Here is an 18,188-nt window from a genome sequence, read left to right on the forward strand (position 1 = left end):
AGGCTTTTGTCCCAAGGCTGTGTCAAGATGATGAAATACATAAAATCGAGAAACAGTGGAGAGGGCTTTTTAGGACATCTTAAAACTGACTCGGATCAATTTTTAAGATGGCCAGAAAAAAACTATATCTGACTATTAAGAATCTCCTCACATCCAATCACAGTTCCAAGATCAGATTTTAAAAGACTTAGATGCATATTTAAATATTTATTTAGATTAAATATTTAAATATTTAGATATTTCTTTGGGGACTCCCTACTACTTCTTTCTTCAGGAGTATGGCCATATCTGATATCATCCCAGCCTTCATATCCCATTGTATCTCCTACTACTTCTGGATAAAGATCCTTGGTCCCATTTAGGTCTGTTTTCTTGCTCAGCCTCTGAGAATGTCACCCTCCATCCATCTAGAACTCCCCAGCCCCTTCCACCAACCCCCCCCCCCCCACACACACTGGCTGCCACTTCCAGCCTTATGAATTTTGAAGCAGGAAAGGCCTGGGCAATCTGTAGATCTGGTGTGCCTCCTGCTTTCCACCTCACTGAACCTCATTTGCAACAGAGGGTTGTATGTTGTATTATATGATATAAATTAAATGAGATAATAAATGTAAAACAAATTGCATTTATAGCTACTCTCAGCTTCCTTCCCCAAGGCCAGAGCAAGTACTGCTTCCTTTAGAAGGTCCCCTGGAAGCTTAACCCAGGATTATATTCCTTTCTTACTCTTGGTTTGCTTGGACTGCCAATGTATTTTTTCACAGTTTTGGAGGTTGGAAGGCCCAGATCAAGGTGCAGCAGAGTTGATTTCTGGTAAAGGCTCTTTTCCTGCTTTGCAGATGGCCACCTTCTCACTGTGTCCTCACACGGCCTTTTCTTAATGCATGCACATGGAGAGAGGAGAGAGAGAAAGAAAGAGCTCTTTGGTGTCTTTTTTTATTATTATTTAGATAATGACACTAATACATCAGGGCCCCACTCTTATCACTTCTTGAACCTCAACCACCCTACTCCAAATACAAACATGCTAGGGATTAGTTAGGGCTTCACCATATGAATTTTAGAGGGGTACACATACAATCTAGTCCATAACACCCTCCAGTGTAGAACCTCCTTGATACTTATAACAAACACTCTCTCATTTTATGTAATGATTGATTATTAAATATTTATTTAAATTCCAGTGTATACATTTCAGGTATACAGTATAGTGATTCAACACTTCATTCAAAACTCAGTGCTTATCACAACCCTCCTGAATCCCCATTACCTGCTTCCCCCATTCCCCACCTCCCTTTTGGTAACCATCAGTTTGTTCTCTGTCATTGAGAGTCTGTTTCTTGGTTTGCTTCTCTCTATTTCCCCTTTGCTGATATGTTTCTTAAATTGAGTGAAATCATTTGGTATTTATCTTTCTCTGATTTGTTTTACTTAGCTACTCTAGCTCCATCAACATCACTGTAAATGGCGAGTCATTATTTTTTATGGCTGAGTAATATTCCATCCAATATATATATATATATATATATATATATATATATATATATATATATAATATGATAACCCCTTTATCAGATATGTCATTTGCAAATATCTTTTCCCATTTCATAGGTTACCCTTTAGCTTTGTTAATTGTTTCCTTTTCTGTGCAGAAGCTTTTTATTTTGATGTAGTCCCAAGAGTTTATTTTTGCTTTTGTTTCCCTTGCCTCAGGGAACATATTTATGAAGAAGTTGCTATGGTCGATGTCAAAGAAGTTACTGCCTGTGTTCTTCTCTAGAATTTTAATGATTTCCTCTCTCACATTTAGGTCTTTAATCCATTTTGAATTTATTTTTGTGTATGATGTGTATGTGGTCCAGTTTCATTCTTTTGCATGTTGCTGTCTGATTTTCCCCACACCATTTGTTGAAGAGGCTTTTTTTTTTCCATATTGGATATTCTTTCCTGCTTTGTGGAAGACTAATTGGCTGTATAGCTGTGAGTTCATTTCTGGGTTTTCTATTCTGTTCTATTGATCTGTGTGTCTGTTTTTGTGTCAGTACCATACTATTTTGATCACTACAGCTTTGTAATGTAACTTGAAATTTTGCATTGTGATGCCTCTAGATTTGCTTTTCTTTTTCAAGGTTGCTTTGGCTATTTGGATCTTTTGTGGTTCCATGCAAATTTTAGGATTGTTTTTTCTAGCTATGTAAATACGCTTATGTTTTAATATTTAAACATTTTTCATTGCCTGCCTGCATGAAATGTGTATTTCCAGCTAAGACAGCAAGCCTCTGAAGATAGAGACTTTTTTCCTTCTTACGTATGACTGGCATGCAACAGGGCACTTCTTAGAGTTAATAAATACTAGTTAATGAACTGGCTGTCTGCTTTGCTGGCATGAAGCCAACTAATTTGACTTTTGTTTTATGAAACTGCAGTGATGCATTGAGTGGATGTATTATTCAGGATGGGCTAGATTATGCATTACTAACAAATAATCCCCAAATCTCAGTGACTTGATACAGAAAAATGTCCTTTTTCTTCATACTATGTACCCATCCTGGAACACTGGGTGAGGAGGACTTATTCATGATAGCCACCCAGGAGCCCAGGCAGACAACAACTCGAACACTGCTGGCTGCTGTGCCAGAGAGAGGAGAGAGCATTGTGGGGTCCAGCATCAGTAATAAAATGCTCACTGGCCACAGTTCATTCATTAATCAGAATTAGTTATAGAACTAGAACCCCATCCAACTCCAGGGGCAGGGCAGGAAGTGCAATCCTACCATGCGTCTAGAACATGGAGAGCCGCAATTACTTGGTGAATGTCCCTAATGACCACCACAGTGGAGAAACAGATGTTCAGGTTTCTAGGAAAGAGAACAGTTGACAATCATTTCATAATATTTATCTTGTATGCCACCGGGAGACTGGCTGCTACTTTCTTCTCCTTTTCCATGCAGAATCAGCCAAGAAGATTCACACCCTGTGTAAAGCCTGGATTGCTAGCTCAGAGTTGCAGTTTGTTGCAATTAAAGGGAACTTTACTTTCCATCTAATCCAGGAACTTGCCCAATGACCCTAACAGATCCTAGGAGTGATTCCTTTGAAATGTCTCCAGAGAGGGCTGTAGGAAGGGCTCTGGTCAGAGTAGGAGAGACCCCAGCTTTGTTTCCTCTCTGCCTGATTTAACATGTGTTGCTTCTTTGTTTTAGATATATCTTTGAAAACATAAATGGTGCTAAAGGAAGAAATTGACACCCATAAATGTGGTCCAACCACTTAGTCAGGACATAGATGATTCTACAACATTGTTTCTAAAACCTCAAGCCAATCTTTATGGACTTAATTGATAATGTGCCTCTGTAATGACTGGCACCATGTCTGCCCTTAACTTCAGGGCACTCCCTCCTGCTCTTGATGTCTGCTACTGAGCTTGATTTCAGCTCCTTGCCTGGACAGCTGCGTGCACACACATTGGGCTGCCTCTCTCTGATAGAGTTGTGAAGCAGCCCATTATCATTGCAAACAGAGGTACCTCCTCTCTGCTTGGAGTCCAGTCCTTGTCTTGTTTGGACCAATATATTGTGCAAAGTAAACTAAGGAGGAATTAGAATATTTTTGTCTGCTGTGTCTCCAAAATCGCAGAGTCCCAAAATGCTTAAGCTCCTTTTAAAGTTGTTTTCCTTTTGTTACTTTAAAAACCCTTTCTGAGTAAGCCAAGGACTGATGAGCTGTCCCCAAACTGCTGCACTTACATGCAAATATGGGAGAGTGACAAAGACCCTGATTACAGCTTCATTTGCTTTATGCAAGATTCCAAAGCCAGTTAAAGCCACAGAAAACACAAGTAATGGACTCCAGCAAGTGATGATGGAGCCAGCAGGGCTTCCTGGCAGGCCCTCTGTGAAGTCACACTCTCCCTTCCATGGAGCAGCACTGACTCTAGGCTGGTAGAGGGGCCCTCAGTAGCTTCATGAATGTTGCACTCACACAAAACATCTTTTCTTCCTGCTGCCTGAGGTCTAAAACACTATTTCATCCCTTAGGTTTTAAGTTCAGTTCTTGTTGAAATGCCTCTCTCACCAGGAGGGCACTGTCTTCAAGTGGTCATCGTGTATGATTTCTTCAGTGAGAATGAGTGTGTGAGAGTAAGTGTCTCAGTGTAAGAAGGAGGAGTGAGTGAGGAATCTCAGGGATTGATGATCAGGGGTTGAGGCACTGGGTTGAGAATGGGTATGCTAGGCAAGATTGACTTCAAAAGTTGAAACTGGACCTCATCGTTTTAATGGAAGGATAGCAAGTAATACCAGCTTTTGTCCCAAAATCTATAGTAAACTTAATAATATTACTGAGTGAAGCCTGGCGTCTAAAGGAACAAGGGAGTACATGCACTTGGACTCTTCACCACCAAAGATGTCAGTTCATTAATTTAATTAAATACATGACCAAAACAACAGCGACACCACACATATCTTCTCTAATTAAAGTAGGCAAAACCCACAGCAAATTCTCTCGATTTATTAGATCAAATTATTCAACTCAGTCAGGAAAAGTGAAAGTCCCTGAACGGAGAAGAGTACTTCTGCTTTAAGACTAAACCAGTCCAAATATAAAAAACAGTGAAAGGGAATAAAGGGGAAAGGAGAAAAAATGAGTGGGAAATATCAGAAAGGGAGACAGAACATGAGAGACTCCTAACTCTGGGAAACGAACTAGGGGTGGTGGAAGGGGAGGTGGGCAGGGGGTGGGGGTGACTGGGTGATGGGCACTGAGGGGGGCACTTGATGGGATGAGCACTGGGTGTTATTCTATATGTTGGCAAATTGAACACCAATAAAAAATAAATTTATAAAAAAAAAAAAAGACTAAACCAGTCCAGTCAGGAAAATGTAAAATCCGGTTTATTAATAAGCTTAATGTCAGGAAAACAGGCAGTTAAAGGGTGGTAACAAAGAGTCTGGGGCTTAGGGCCAGATCAACAGCTCTCCAGCCCCTTGCCCATTGCCTGGCCCACAGCAAGGACTGCTGCTGTTTTTATAGGTGTGCAAGCACTATATAAATGAATGAATAAACAAGTGATTGATGGTAAGGGCAGCAGGGTGGCTCTATGACCTCCAAACACTGCAGATGCCCCTCTTGTTCTTTATCCTCAGATTCTTAAGTAAGCATCTTTAGGTAAAAGTCCTAACTCTACCAGAAACAGATTTTGAAAAATGAAATTGATTTGCTACTCTGCTGCCAGAATAATGGGACCTAGTGACAACAAACTGAGCTGGCTGCATAGGAGGGTCTCTGTGAACATATGCCAAGAGTGCAGTTTGCTTGGTATCATCCATTAAGACATCATAAGTGTCTCTTTGTCCATAACTTGTCATTGATGAACATGACCTTGTGGATTTGGAGCCCAGGTGGGTGTACTGATAACAGACAGGGGGACAGGGAGGACTGAGCCACTTCATAAAGAGATCTGGGTAAGGGGACAGAGGCCAACCGGCATAAGGACAGCATGGGCCTCAAGGAGAAGGGCCTTGAGGATCATAAACACTCTTCCTGAGGGCCTCTCGCTTTGGAGACTGGAATTCAGTGATGGGCAAACAGATGGCTTGCTCCTTCTCTGGTCCTCTCTTCCTCTGGACCATGGGGACATCTGAAGTTTTGTATTAAATTTCAACAGGAAGCTGGCCTCCCAAATATGGTATCTGCCATTCTGAGGGTCATGGGTGTTTATAGAACCCATGAGTTATCGTGTAACTGGGTGGCTGTGCCACGAGGGTTCTGAAGCAACTTCTCTGGCCTCCTGCAGCCCATGATGTGAATTAGCAACACAATTTATAATAATATATAATAAACCTTGAATTATAGCTCCAACTTACAAATATTCAAATTAGCTCAAGATAAATATAAAATAATGATTTCTACGATAGTCTTCTCCTTCTTCATCTCCTTCCTGCTATTATTATTAGTAGTAGTTGTAGTAGTATTTTACTGCAGAGGCACTGAATATTTTTGGAATCCTGCTTACTGAGTCCTCTCATCTCTACCCTCTTCCTCAAACATAGGCTAGCCTTTTGTCCTTAAACTTATATTGCTATACAGTATGCTTTTGGAAGAAGCATATACTAGGGAAGGGGAGTTGTTCTGGCAACTATTTCTATTACACAATTGATTATACTTTTATGCCCACATCTTCACAGTGATTAGCCTCTTCTTTAGGGCTTATCTCTCACCTCAGATACCCTTATTGTACTATTTAACGTGATAAGAATTGAAGGATATCTGTTTTCCTCACTCCCAAATCAGTGGCAGCACCAAGATTGGGCTTAGAGACCTAGAGCCTTCCATTATCTCCATAAGCTATACCAAAAGTTACTGCAAATCAATAGAAATTATAAGTGAACACAGTATTCTTGCAGAGTAATTGGAACTTCAAAACAGGACTCTCTAGTGACTCCTTCTAACTGGACTGCAATCCCCAACTCTTACTATAGTTTCTGTTACTCTTTATTATGTTTTCTTATGGGTTTTTATGATACCTGAGATTCTTTGGGATTTACTTTGTAATAAATGTCCTTCAAGAGATGTGTGCATTGTCATTGGGGTGAAACATCCTGTCTCATATTCACTGACACATAAACAGGGACTGATTTCCTTTATAAATAATTAGTGGGCATGCAGCATAGAGCGAGCTCTGGGGGGACCAGACTCAGGACATGCATAGGTGATGGGGATGTGGAAGGGAGGAGGCAAAGGGAATGGAGGAGGAGGAGGCGGCATCTAGAGCAGGAGTCTGCAGGAGAGTTGTGGGAAGGTTTAATAGGGGATTATGATTGTAGACAGCAGGAGAGAGAATGAAGTGGCCAAGATAGTGGACTTTGATGTCAGGGATAAGCTTCATTAGGGTATTCTACTAGATGCTTCTAGGAATGTCCAGATAAGCAAGGCCAGGAGAAACATAGAATCACCAAATTTCAGAGTTGGGAGTTCATTTAATCCAATCTTCATCTAATGACTGAACTATAACCAGGACAACCAATATCCAGCCTCTGTTTCAGCATTTCCCAGGATGCAAAAAGGTTTCCAGGGAGAATTAACCAATTCCATTTTTGAACATTTCAAAATGGTGAATTTGGCATCCCTGTATTGAAATATAAAATGACTCTATGTAATTTCTACCCAGAGGTCCTTGTTCTGCTTTTGGAATTCTACCCAATGTGCCTATGACCCTTCCCACATGGCAGGTCTGCAGATATTTTGGTACAAGTTCTGACCTCCAGAGTCTTCTTGGCAGCCTGAGCACTCTCCCTGAACACCCTCCAGTCTTTCCTTGTCCTGGAGAATGCTAGTGATTTCCACTCAGCAGTTTAGTTGGGTTGTGTTTGTCTCTGCTATTTTAGCATATTTATGCTTTAACAGTTTAAATTGAATGAAGTCAAAAAAAAAAAATTGAATGAAGTCATATATTTCCCAACTTACATTTGTGTAAAACAATTTCTCTATTAGATCTCACTTTTTGCTTATTGTTCAAATATAAAGAACTTTCTTTAGAAATGTGTTTATACCATTCATTTATTCATTCATTCGACAAATAGTAATATGTGAACACAACTGGATGCCAGGCACTCTTTAGGAGCTGGGTATGTACCAGTGAACAAAGCAAAGTGCTTTCCTTCTTGAAGCTTACATACAAGTTAGAGGAGGGAAATGATACATGAAGGAAGAGAAACCTAGGATGATTAGGATGGGCAATGTTGCTTTTCATATAAGCTAGATATGTGTGTTGCTATTTCATAAACTGTATATCTCAGCCTCTGTATTTGTTCCATGCTTATGTCATTCACACCCAAGGGGAGACAATTTTGGATTAGGCCATTGCTAGTTCTATCACTACTAGTGCCACTAGTGCCATGTCATCAACTACACAAGAGAGAAGCTCTGGAAAGATCATGAGTCCTGTGTGGCCAGTCTGATTGGATCTAAAAGCACTTTCTAGCTGTGTAACTTGAGAAAGATTTTTTTTTTAACTTTGAATCTCAGTTATTTATAAAGTGGGGATAATAACATCTTTTAAGGTTATAGTTTGGATAAGATCAAATTCTGCACTAGTTCTAGTTCATAGCAGTTGGGTTGTAGTTAGCAAACATTAGCTCCATTCTCTTTCCCCTTTCCATGTCTCCGGCTTATATGCTGATAAAAATGTCCAATTAAGAAGGCTGAGAATTGAACCACTGGAATTCCTTCACATATTGACCTTACTCAATAATTTAGGGTATTTGAACATGGTAGGCAGATTTGGAGTCCATGTAAGTGGAGTCCCAATTTCTCCCTATTTGTATCTTTTTCCATAATGAGCACACTAGCTCAGGAAGATTACTAAAAATATTGTTGTATATTAGATGGGCTAGCTTGGTTAGGATATATAGTTTCAGGCTGAGTTGAATTGTGAAATATGGGATGAAATTGAACAAAACAGTTGTAATCAGGATAGGATATAGGATAGACAGAGGAGAGATGGATGGGAATGGAATAGAGTGGGAGAAGGTACCATGAGTGGGTGATTTGGAATGAAAAGGATTGGAGGACAGAATTGTATGGAAGGGAAATGGGTTGAGACCAGGTGAGCATGTATAGTAATCAGAGTAAAGGCATTTCTTAGACTTTACTTTTACTTTCTTTTTCTACAGAAGCTCTGAACATAACCACAATGAGCATCTTGATTCTCCGTGTGTTTTGCACAAACTGATGCCAGTGTTGACAGAGACTTAGTGCTGCCATCAAGGGATTTACACTGCCTCTTTAATGTTCCCCTTCTGTGGGAGCTTTATGGCCCTGCTGTCCAACCTAATATCTGCAGCTTGCCATTTGGCACATGAGTCTCTCTTTGTCCCAAATGCATGAAGAATGGGAAGGGAGTGAGGCCCTCTGTGTGCAACAGCTTTGTCTGTTTCTGGGCTGGGTCTGGGCTAGGGCCCAGTGACCATTCTGCCCTTAGACTTTTAAATTTCCTGCCCCAGTAGGGTGGTTTTCCCAAGGGAATGCTATGTGTAGCATCTGGACAAGATAAAGGAACTGGGATTTCCATGGGTCACAGGCATGCACAACTTCTCTTGCAAGTGTCTAAATCTCTGAAATTTGATATATTGAGAGCATTCCTTTTAGGTCCGGCAGGGGCTACATCATATCCAAGTGTCTCTTGATATGTGAGTGTTACGTGGCACCTCTAGGAACAGTTCTGGCTGACATTGATTTATCCATCTTCATTTTCCTGCTCCGTCTTGTCTCAGCATCATCTGGGATTATGGTTAGTTAGCATGTGGTTAGGAGCTAAGATCCCTAGGCCAAGGTTTGCCTGGGAATAATTACTCTCTATGGGCCCCTAAGGGGCTGATATTATTGTTGAAAAGCTGGTGGTAGAGAATGTATCTGTCCTGTAAGAGAAAGAGCATGGGTTTTAACTCAGACAGCTTTGCAGGGAGGGCCAGGATTAGAGTGAAGGAAGGCACTCACTCTCAGGGTCTTACAGGTACAGGGGTCAGAACCTGAGAGTGAGAGTTTCCTGAAATTTTATATCTTGGGTACTAAATTTACCTTACCTTGCTCCTGCCTCTACCTATAGGGCTCGAAATCCTGGTTTGGCCACTTCCTAGCTGGGGCCTTGAGAGAGTTATTTAACCTCATGGAGCTTAATTTTTCTCATCTGTAAAATAGGCAGCCTAATGCTTCCCCCTCAGAATTTCAACAAGAATAATATGAGGTATCATAAGTAAGATGTCAATAGAGGAGATGCTTCTGAAACATTATCTCTCTCCTCCAGCATATATTCCTGCTTGAAAATAACAGACAATAAAAAAGAAAACACCAAAGATCTGAGTGCAATGGCAAGGGCTATAGTTGATATTTTCATGGAGTCCCAAGAGATCTCACAGACTTGAGTGGACCTGTCACACATAGAAGGAACCAATGAGCTACAAAGCTACACTGGGACATGGGTTCAAGGTCGCCAGGTTCCATGCCTTGCTGTACTTCCAGAGCAAACTTTCCACCTCTCTGCCTAGAACAGGCAAACAAGGAAATTATCATATCCTGGTGTCCCCAAAAGGTATCTAAAACTGTCACATAAGGAATTATGTCTGATAAAGATCACTCACATGAGTTTAACATGCTGGTTTTTCCTCATGGCTCTTAACCCATCTGCTGTGTCCTGCCCATTCCACTCCTTCTAAATGCTACCTTCTCCTTAAAGTCCATCTTAGAGTCTTCCTTCTCTTTGAAGTTTTCCTAGCCACTCCAGCTCACCTTTGTTCCTTTGCCTACTCTGTTTTGGAAGATAGTCATCTCAAATCCTTCTGGGACTGGGTTAGGACACAGTTGTTAACTAAGATTTGGTGCTGACTGTGGATCAGGCACTGTACTGGGCTCTGGGCTCTGTCTCTTCTGACACCATTAAAGTATTCTGAACTTCTCCAGCTAGAGATCACTCGATGGGAACACAAGATGTCTGATTCAGGGCAAATTATTGGAAGCATGTGATATCCAAGGTCACACGGTGCCTTAAATGACAAAATAGACTAGATCCCAGATCTTCCTAACCAAGTCCTCTTTCCACAGTTACTTCATAATTGTCACTTAACGATGTACAGCTGCCTTGTAAGTATCCATTGCAGGGCTGGATAACTGCAGACCTCCTCCAACAAACCAGATAGTGATATACTTAAAGGAAGAGGCTGTGTTTGATCAATGTTTTATCCCCATGATGCCCAACACAACATCTGGTACACAGGAGAAGCCTTTAAAAAGATAAACAAAACCCCAAGCCCGCAAATACTTATTGACCGTACCAGAAGCATTCACATTCCAAAAACAATTCCTGCATGGGAAAGAGTTTTGTTATCTAATGGGATTGATTTCCAGTGTTAGCCATATTGAATTCCAGCTGAGTGTGATATGTTGGGGTCAGAGACACCTTTCTCATACCTTTCATATCTCACAGCACAGATAACTATCCAACCCCCAGTGTTGGAGTCTGCTGAAATCCAGGTGACTGAAAAGATCTAATTAATACAGTTTTAATTATGGCAGTAATAATACCTACCTCCCAACATGAGAAGGTAGGATATTAAGTTAGTAATACTAAATTTCCCAAGGGTGCTGAGACCCTTTAAGATGAGTTAATTTGAAAGTTACTGATATGATTAGAGAACAGAAATAGGCATATCTGAGAGATTCCAAAGGAGCAAGCAAACATCAATATATCAGTCAAATGTGCAATCAATCAGCAATCCAAGACACAATGTTAGGTTCTGGCTGTAAAAAAATAGATGTTACCCCTGCTTTTATACCATATATAATGAGACAAGACAGGCAAAACATAGATCTCTGCCCCTCTCCCCAGATTAGTTCAGTGACCTCCTCTTCTTTCCACTTCCCACCATTCATCCTGTGTTAGTTGTTTCAACCTAGCATATATTACCTTGTATTGTTCTTACCTAAGAATGTGCCTTTCTCCTCAACTAGGTGTATACCCCTTGAAGGCAAGAGTTTGTTTTGTATTGCTTTGTATCCTCAACTCTTAGCATAGTATTGGCATTTAGTAGGTACCCTGTAAGTATTTCTTATAACTGGAGATTAATTACCGCAAGAGTCATTAATGTTAGCCTTATTTCTTTGGGAAGCTTTCATAGAGATGGAGAGACTTGACAAAGGATTATTCTGTAAGAGAGAAATAAAGCGTAAGGATGAGTCAGTAGAGTTGGCTTTTATAGGGCATTTACCAATTTGGAGTTTATTGTTCAGGAAATGGGGAAGCATTGATATGAGTGTATCAGGGTGGGAGTTCTAAGGATTCTAAGAATGTTGCTCTGAATGCGGTTTTAAAAATGCATAATAGGTTTTCTCCAGAAGACCCTGTGTCAGCCATTCAGTTGGGTCCATACATTTACCCCACCGCCATTTAGCTCAGCTCAGTTTTGCATGAAGTTTCAGACTAAGGCTGGGAGTCTATGCAAAGCCTGAATTGTCTCTCTAGTTTGTTTTAGAATGAACTCATTCATCTAGACCTAGAATTCTGGCCCAGGTCATGATCTGTGTTGCTAATAGATTATCTTTTGCTATTAGTCATATTCTGGATCCAACAAATCAGTGATGATCCCTTATTCCAATACTGTTCTCAAGTTGCCAACCATCCCTCATTTTGTCTCCTCCTGTATCCTTCACTTTTCAGTCCTAGACTGAGCATTTTCTTTACTTCCATGTTTTGAAATTAGCATGCAATATTAAATGCTGCCTTGACATCCTTAAGCCTCACAGGGCCCCAAAGGCCTATCCATGAGTTCCCTTGTTCCTCCCCAGCTGTGTCCCCAATTCAATGAAAAAGACTTTCCAGCTGGCTAGTTCACTTATCAGAAGGACTAGTATACTCCACCAGATTTTTCGCCTGATGGCTAGCCCATGAAATTATTCAAAGAAGCCAATTACATCCACTCTTAGAAACTGGGAGTCACTTTACCCTCATCACTACAGAGCTTGCCTCCTATAACCCCCACTTGTGCCCTGAGGGCAAGCCCTGTGTGGCATGTGCTATGCTATCCCTCTCCACCTGCAGTGTACATGATTAATGAACTATAGTTAATCTCTTCTGTCCAGTTTAAGGTGTCATGTATTTGGCCATCTCATACTACTTAGGGTGAGAGATCCTTCCTGTAACCAATAAGGTGAATAGGAGGTGATCCGAACACATTCCTCTTCCTATCCAGTTAATTGGCACATCAATTGCCAACCCTTCTGATTTTCCTTAACTCAATAGTTGTGGAAAGGGTGGTGGGTTGCTATCTTGGTCTTAGCAGCCCCACATGGCAGGGCTCTTATGTGGATTATTACTGCCGAGCATTTGTTTACTTCTGACCAGTGCCTGAATTTCCAAAGACTTGGATTTGGTGACTGGGTCAAGAGAGACTATAGCTTACTTTTTACATTTATGTCATTTATTCAATCACCAACTTTTATTGAGCATTTATAAAAACTGCATCCTGAACATACAAAGAAGTATAAGACAGCATGGCCTCAAGGCACCCACAGTCTGGTGAGGAGACAGACAATAGCATCAATAATTTTGACAGAGACAGATATGTGCTATAATAATGAAATGCCTGTAGTATTATTGGAGTTCAGAGAGACAGCAAAGAGAAGAAATTCTGAATTTAACCAAGGATAACAGATTTGAGAAGGATTCCAAGAGATAAGGATAATTTTGAAGGTCAGGTGAGTCTACCACCTGGATGTATTGGGGGAGAAAAATATTCTTGACTAAGGAGACATTATGTGCTGATGTTGAGACTGTCTCTTACCACCTTCACTGTTACACCCTTGTTTGATCCACTGTCATCTCTTGCTTGGTTCCTTGGAAGAGTCTTCTGGCTCCCTGATTTTGTCCTTGCCTTCATCCTTGTGCCCAGAGTGGTATTTTTACGATATCAGTTACATCAGTAAGTCTTCTATGGTTTCCCTATTTCACTCAGAGTAAACTCAAAGCCCTCCCAGTGTTCAAGACCTTACATGAGTTGGTCTCCTTAAGTCTTCTAATCTCTAATAATACTATTATTTTCCCCTTTTGTTGACTCTGCTCCAACCCTCCTAGAGGATCTTTGGGGCTCTCTCTCCCTGAGGACTTTTGCACTATCTGTTTCTTTTACCCAGGACACTCTTCTTTCAGATGTCAGCATGGCTGTCTCCCTCAAGTCTGTCATTCTGTACTTAGATGTTGCCTTCCCTTGGGGCTCACCCTGAGCATACTGTTTAATTCTAAACCATAAAAGCTCTTGTTTTCCTTTTATCCTATGTCATTTTCTATTTTTTTCCTATATTACTTACCCTCTTCTTTATGTACTGTAGAGTTTACTATGATTTATCATTTGTTGTTTGCTGTCCTGCACTAGATTATAAGCTCAAATATAGAGAGATCTCTGCTGTTTTGTTCACTGGCATAGCCCAAGGTACCCAGAACTGAGCCTGGCACACAATGGCCTGGCATACAGATAAATAATTATCTGTCAAGTGAAAGCCTGGACAAATGACAGATTGCACTGGGATGCTGCAAGCAGATGGGTGCATCTGAATGCTTTCAACAGACATGGATAAAGAAGAGCATACAGGTAGTTGAGGGCCAGGTTGTGGAGGGCTTTGTAGGCCCTGAAGAAAAATTTCCAACTTTATTCTGAGGGAATTAGAGGGCCTCTAAGGGATTTTGAAATAGGAAATGGAATAACAAGATCAAATATCTATCCCATTAACCAAGATAGAAAATCCAAGGGGAAAATGTCCACTTAAGTGAGATCTTGATATTTTAACTTTCAGGTATCTAGGATATAATGTGAGAAAGTCAGAAATCAGTATGTGAAATTTGACTGACACATCCCAGGGACGATGGCACTTGGGCAGTGTGGAAGATGAGCTGGGAGTCTGGCAGGCTGACTGGAATCTTGGCTTTGACCACTCAGCAGGACAACTCTAAAGAGGGCCCAGAGTTCATAACTCCAGATTTCTCATCACTTTCAAGAGCTGGTGAGGATTCCAGGAGACAAGTATAAAGTGTCTGATTTATTTCTCACTTAGAGTAGACAGTGATTGTTCCTACTTTCTCACAAGTGTGGGATTATGCATGTGTGTGACATCTAAGAAATGCCTCTACATAGTTGGAAGTCACCCTGGAAGATGACAGACCAAGAGCAGACAGGGTGTAGCCTGGAGACACCACCACTCTGGGTGTGGCCTGAGCTATGGGGCAGAATGAGACCTAGGCAAGGCAGGAATGGGAGAATGCTGAGAAACAGGTAGACACCAGTGTTTTAGGCTGGAGAGAGGCCAAGGAGGAAAAGCTCTGACAAACAACTTCAGAAAATCCCTAACTGCCCAAACCAGGTACAGACTTCTTCAGGAGAGGACTGTGTGGAGGGAGAAAGCACCAGCAGGGAGCATATGCTAAGATATGGAGAAGTATAGTCATAAAGGGAAGACAGAATGGACATTTGAACTAAGCTGGATCATGAAACTATATATATATATGTCTTTGGGTGGAAGAAGCCAGTAGAAAGAATATTTGGAGAATGCCAGAAATAAGGCATGGTGGCTAAGTGCTATTAGGGTTTGGAATCTGGGCTGAAATTCTGGTTTTGCTTCCTTGTAGCTGCATAATCTTGAGCAAGTTACTCTAAACTCCTAAGCCTCAAATAAAAATGAAGATAAAATGATCACACCCTCTACTGCTGTGTTGGGGGGCCCAGGTAAGAGACTTGGTGAAGCTCTTAGCAGCATATTGGGGAAGGAGTAGGACACCGAGGAAGGAGGCAGTAGGAAGAGATATGCCCCAGCCCCTGCACGGCAGGGTCTGTCTTCAGATGAGCCCTAAATGTTTTGTTCTGCCAGAGAAGGAATGGAGGTATTTGGCTTGAGACAAGGACAGAGGCAGGTTGGACAAGAGCAGAAGGACCTGGGATGGTTGCTGACTTTACCTGTGAAGTGTGGGTCAGCTCTTCTACAGCTGGCTGGTCAGGAAGGGCAGGGGGGCCAGGAAGGGAGGTGTGGGATAGGAACCCTCAGCTATGAGAATGATGGGGAAGAGCTGGGAAGGGTTAGCTCAAGAAGTTGGTGCCCAGTGCAGTCACACAGGACCTCACAGTTGGGTTTTAATGTTCTGTGCTTTCCATCTCGAAATTTTAATACTTTTATCTTTGAATTGTGTCCTTTAACTGAGTTCAGTGAGAAAATAGGGAATGTACTAGGGACTTGGAGCCTAGCTCACGTGTGGTTCTACCTCCCAGGACAGGTCCTCTGCTTTCTGCTCCCCTGTTCTCATGTGCCTCAGCCTGAGGCAGGAGTTGAAGTCAGATACACGCCTGCATTGAGATGTGAACAAGGCCCAAGCATCTGCAAGAGTCAGCACTGGCCTGCCAGCTAGTGTCCTTGCACTGGAGGGAGCACAACATTAAATAGCAAATAAAGAGATATGGAAGCAAGAAGAAGGCTTTTTCTTTGTTGTTTGAACAAGGATACCTGCATCTTCATTTTGCACCGGGCCCCCATTTATGGGACTACAATTATGTAGTCAGCACCAAGGAGAAGAAAGGATTTGCAGAAGCAAAAGGGCTGCAGAACAGACTGCGCAGAGCAGCCGGACTTGGAGCCCACCAGTTCCTGGTGGGCAAGCAGGATGGCATTCTCCAGAAGCTCCATCAGCCCAGACACAGGAGTGTAGGAAGTAGCGAGGGCAAAAATTAGCGAGGGATGGCTGTGACAGGTGAGAATGGTGGAGCTCCAAGGCAAAGGGACTATCTGTGGTAGGGCAGGAGAATACAGATGATCCAGAGGTAGACCCGTAGAAGGAACTCAACCCAGAAGGAAAAATGTGAAGATGCAGCATGAGGAACAGATTTAGTAGGAGCCAGGTACAGAAGGAAGTATGCTCATGGAAGATTGGTCAGAATAGGGCATTTGAGAGTTCAGAATTTCCTGAATATTTCCAGAACAAGTTCTCGTACATCTCATTAGTAAAGTTTGTAATTTGCACCCTCCTTTTTTTGCCGTGCATTTGCAAACAAAACATTGCTCTCAGATTCAAGATTTAGACTTCTGAATCATAGTACAACTCATTTTTTTGTATAAGTAACATATGTTTGGTGTCTTTAAACACAATTACTTTTGTATAATAAAAGTGTTGATTTGATGATGCGACATTTTCTGCAAGTGTGTTTAAGAGAGTTTATGTTTTCATAAGTTGCAATGAAACTCAATTATGTATGTGTAATAAGGCTTCTGATTGTTACACTTAGACTTTTCTGTATAATGAAGCCAGCAATTAGAATTTGCTTGCTCTATGGCTTAGGAAAACACACTTGTTTTGGAGACAAAAGACTCTTAATGAGCCCCCTTTTTTGTTAATTTTTTTTTGTTGTTGTTAAAAACCAGTCTATAACTCAAACATATAATTAGATTTCTTAAAGGTTTGGATTTTTTTGTTGTTGTTATTTTTTCCCTCTAACCACAAAACAAAGCAAATAGCAATAACTTCAAGGCACACATTGTTTCAAAGCTGTGAATCTTGCTATGATCTGCAGTTTTACCTTAGAGGTACCTCCAGAGCATAGTGTCATCCTGCTTTGCTAAGGAGGCAGAGGCCTGGCATGGCAGCTCTCTGACTGAGTAGAGAAATGTTCTTTACAAGTATTGCACAGGAATTGGTCTGGACACTGCCTCGAGGTGAGCACTGATGTTCTGCTTGAGTGTCAGCCTCAAGGTTAGCCTGGCTCAGGAACAGAGTCCCACCTCCCCTCCCAGAGGCTACTACTTGCCTTGGAGCCCTGCTAGTGCTAAGGTGGAGGAGGCAGTCCCTGCACTGACTGTGTGAGTGCTGGCAGGAGTTATCTCAGTGGCCAAAGGAACTTCCTTGTTCTCCCCCTTTCCATCTCCGCCAGGGTGACAGCAGTTCATCATCCCTTCTTCACTTTTGGCCATACATTTCACTGCTAGCCATTTGCATCATTTTCAGAGAAGGCTGGTTTTCTTCTGGTTGTTCAAGCATGTGGGGAAGGGCCCATGGGTGAAAATTTCCTCCATTATGTATCAGTTGGAAGGAAGCCCTTCTGCCTTTCAAGATGTTCTCTGTGAAGCCTACTGTTAGAAAGGCCCTGTTCTTAAAGGTGCTAAACTGTTTTGTCATTATCAATCATTGTTTACTGAAAATTCATTTTTATAATTTATAATATGCTGAGAAAGTTTTCAGTGGTCTTGATCAGTCGGTATCCAGTGAGGAAAACACAGAAAACTCTATGTCAAGCAGAAGAGGGTTTAATATAGGCAGTTGGTTACACCCATGCTCGAATGATGAGAAGAGAAACATGGTAGCATGGTTTTACCCAGGGCATAAAAGCATGCACTGGTGCTCTGATATACCTGGAGCTCCATGAGAGGCAGATATTGCTGCCATTGGAATCACTGCCCTCTGCTGCCAGCAGGAACAAGGAGCTCACACCCTGCTGGTCAAACCACCAATGATACTGCCAGAGCCTTCAAATCGCCTGAAATCCCTTGTTGTTGCTAGAGCCAGAAGGAGAATAGCTTCCCCCTCCCTCCTGCCTTCTAGTCTCCAGTGAGCACCACTCACTAATAGCCTGTATCTGGCCAAGGGTTCTGGGCCCTACAGTTTCCAGTTT

General features: G+C 41.7%; 2 long non-coding RNA genes across 12 annotated transcripts in view; one reads left to right on the forward strand and one right to left on the reverse strand.

The window, feature by feature from the left end:
- Positions 1 to 18,188, forward strand: part of LOC144315662 (uncharacterized) — a 330,188-nt gene that overhangs the window by 250,729 nt on the left and 61,271 nt on the right. The window contains exons 3-4 of one of the 8 annotated variants that reach the window (XR_013381395.1): positions 15,167 to 15,263; positions 15,801 to 16,276. The exons of the other annotated variants lie outside the window; for them this stretch is intronic. This is a non-coding gene — a long non-coding RNA (uncharacterized LOC144315662). The remainder of the gene's footprint in view (positions 1 to 15,166; positions 15,264 to 15,800; positions 16,277 to 18,188) is intronic. 8 annotated transcript variants of the gene reach the window in all.
- The window catches only part of LOC144315664 (uncharacterized), a 39,443-nt gene that overhangs the window by 9,047 nt on the left and 12,208 nt on the right, over positions 1 to 18,188 (reverse strand). For 2 of the 4 annotated variants that reach the window (XR_013381398.1, XR_013381399.1), the window contains 2 exons: positions 11,475 to 11,697; positions 7,603 to 9,416 (listed from right to left, as the gene is read on the reverse strand). This is a non-coding gene — a long non-coding RNA (uncharacterized LOC144315664). Of the gene's footprint in view, positions 1 to 726; positions 877 to 7,602; positions 9,417 to 11,474; positions 11,698 to 18,188 lie in introns of those variants that run through there. The other 2 variants (XR_013381397.1, XR_013381400.1) reach the window with 2 other exon arrangements.

This window comes from Canis aureus, chromosome 6, assembly GCF_053574225.1.
Source record: "Canis aureus isolate CA01 chromosome 6, VMU_Caureus_v.1.0, whole genome shotgun sequence".
In the NCBI taxonomy this organism is placed as follows: domain Eukaryota; kingdom Metazoa; phylum Chordata; class Mammalia; order Carnivora; family Canidae; genus Canis; species Canis aureus.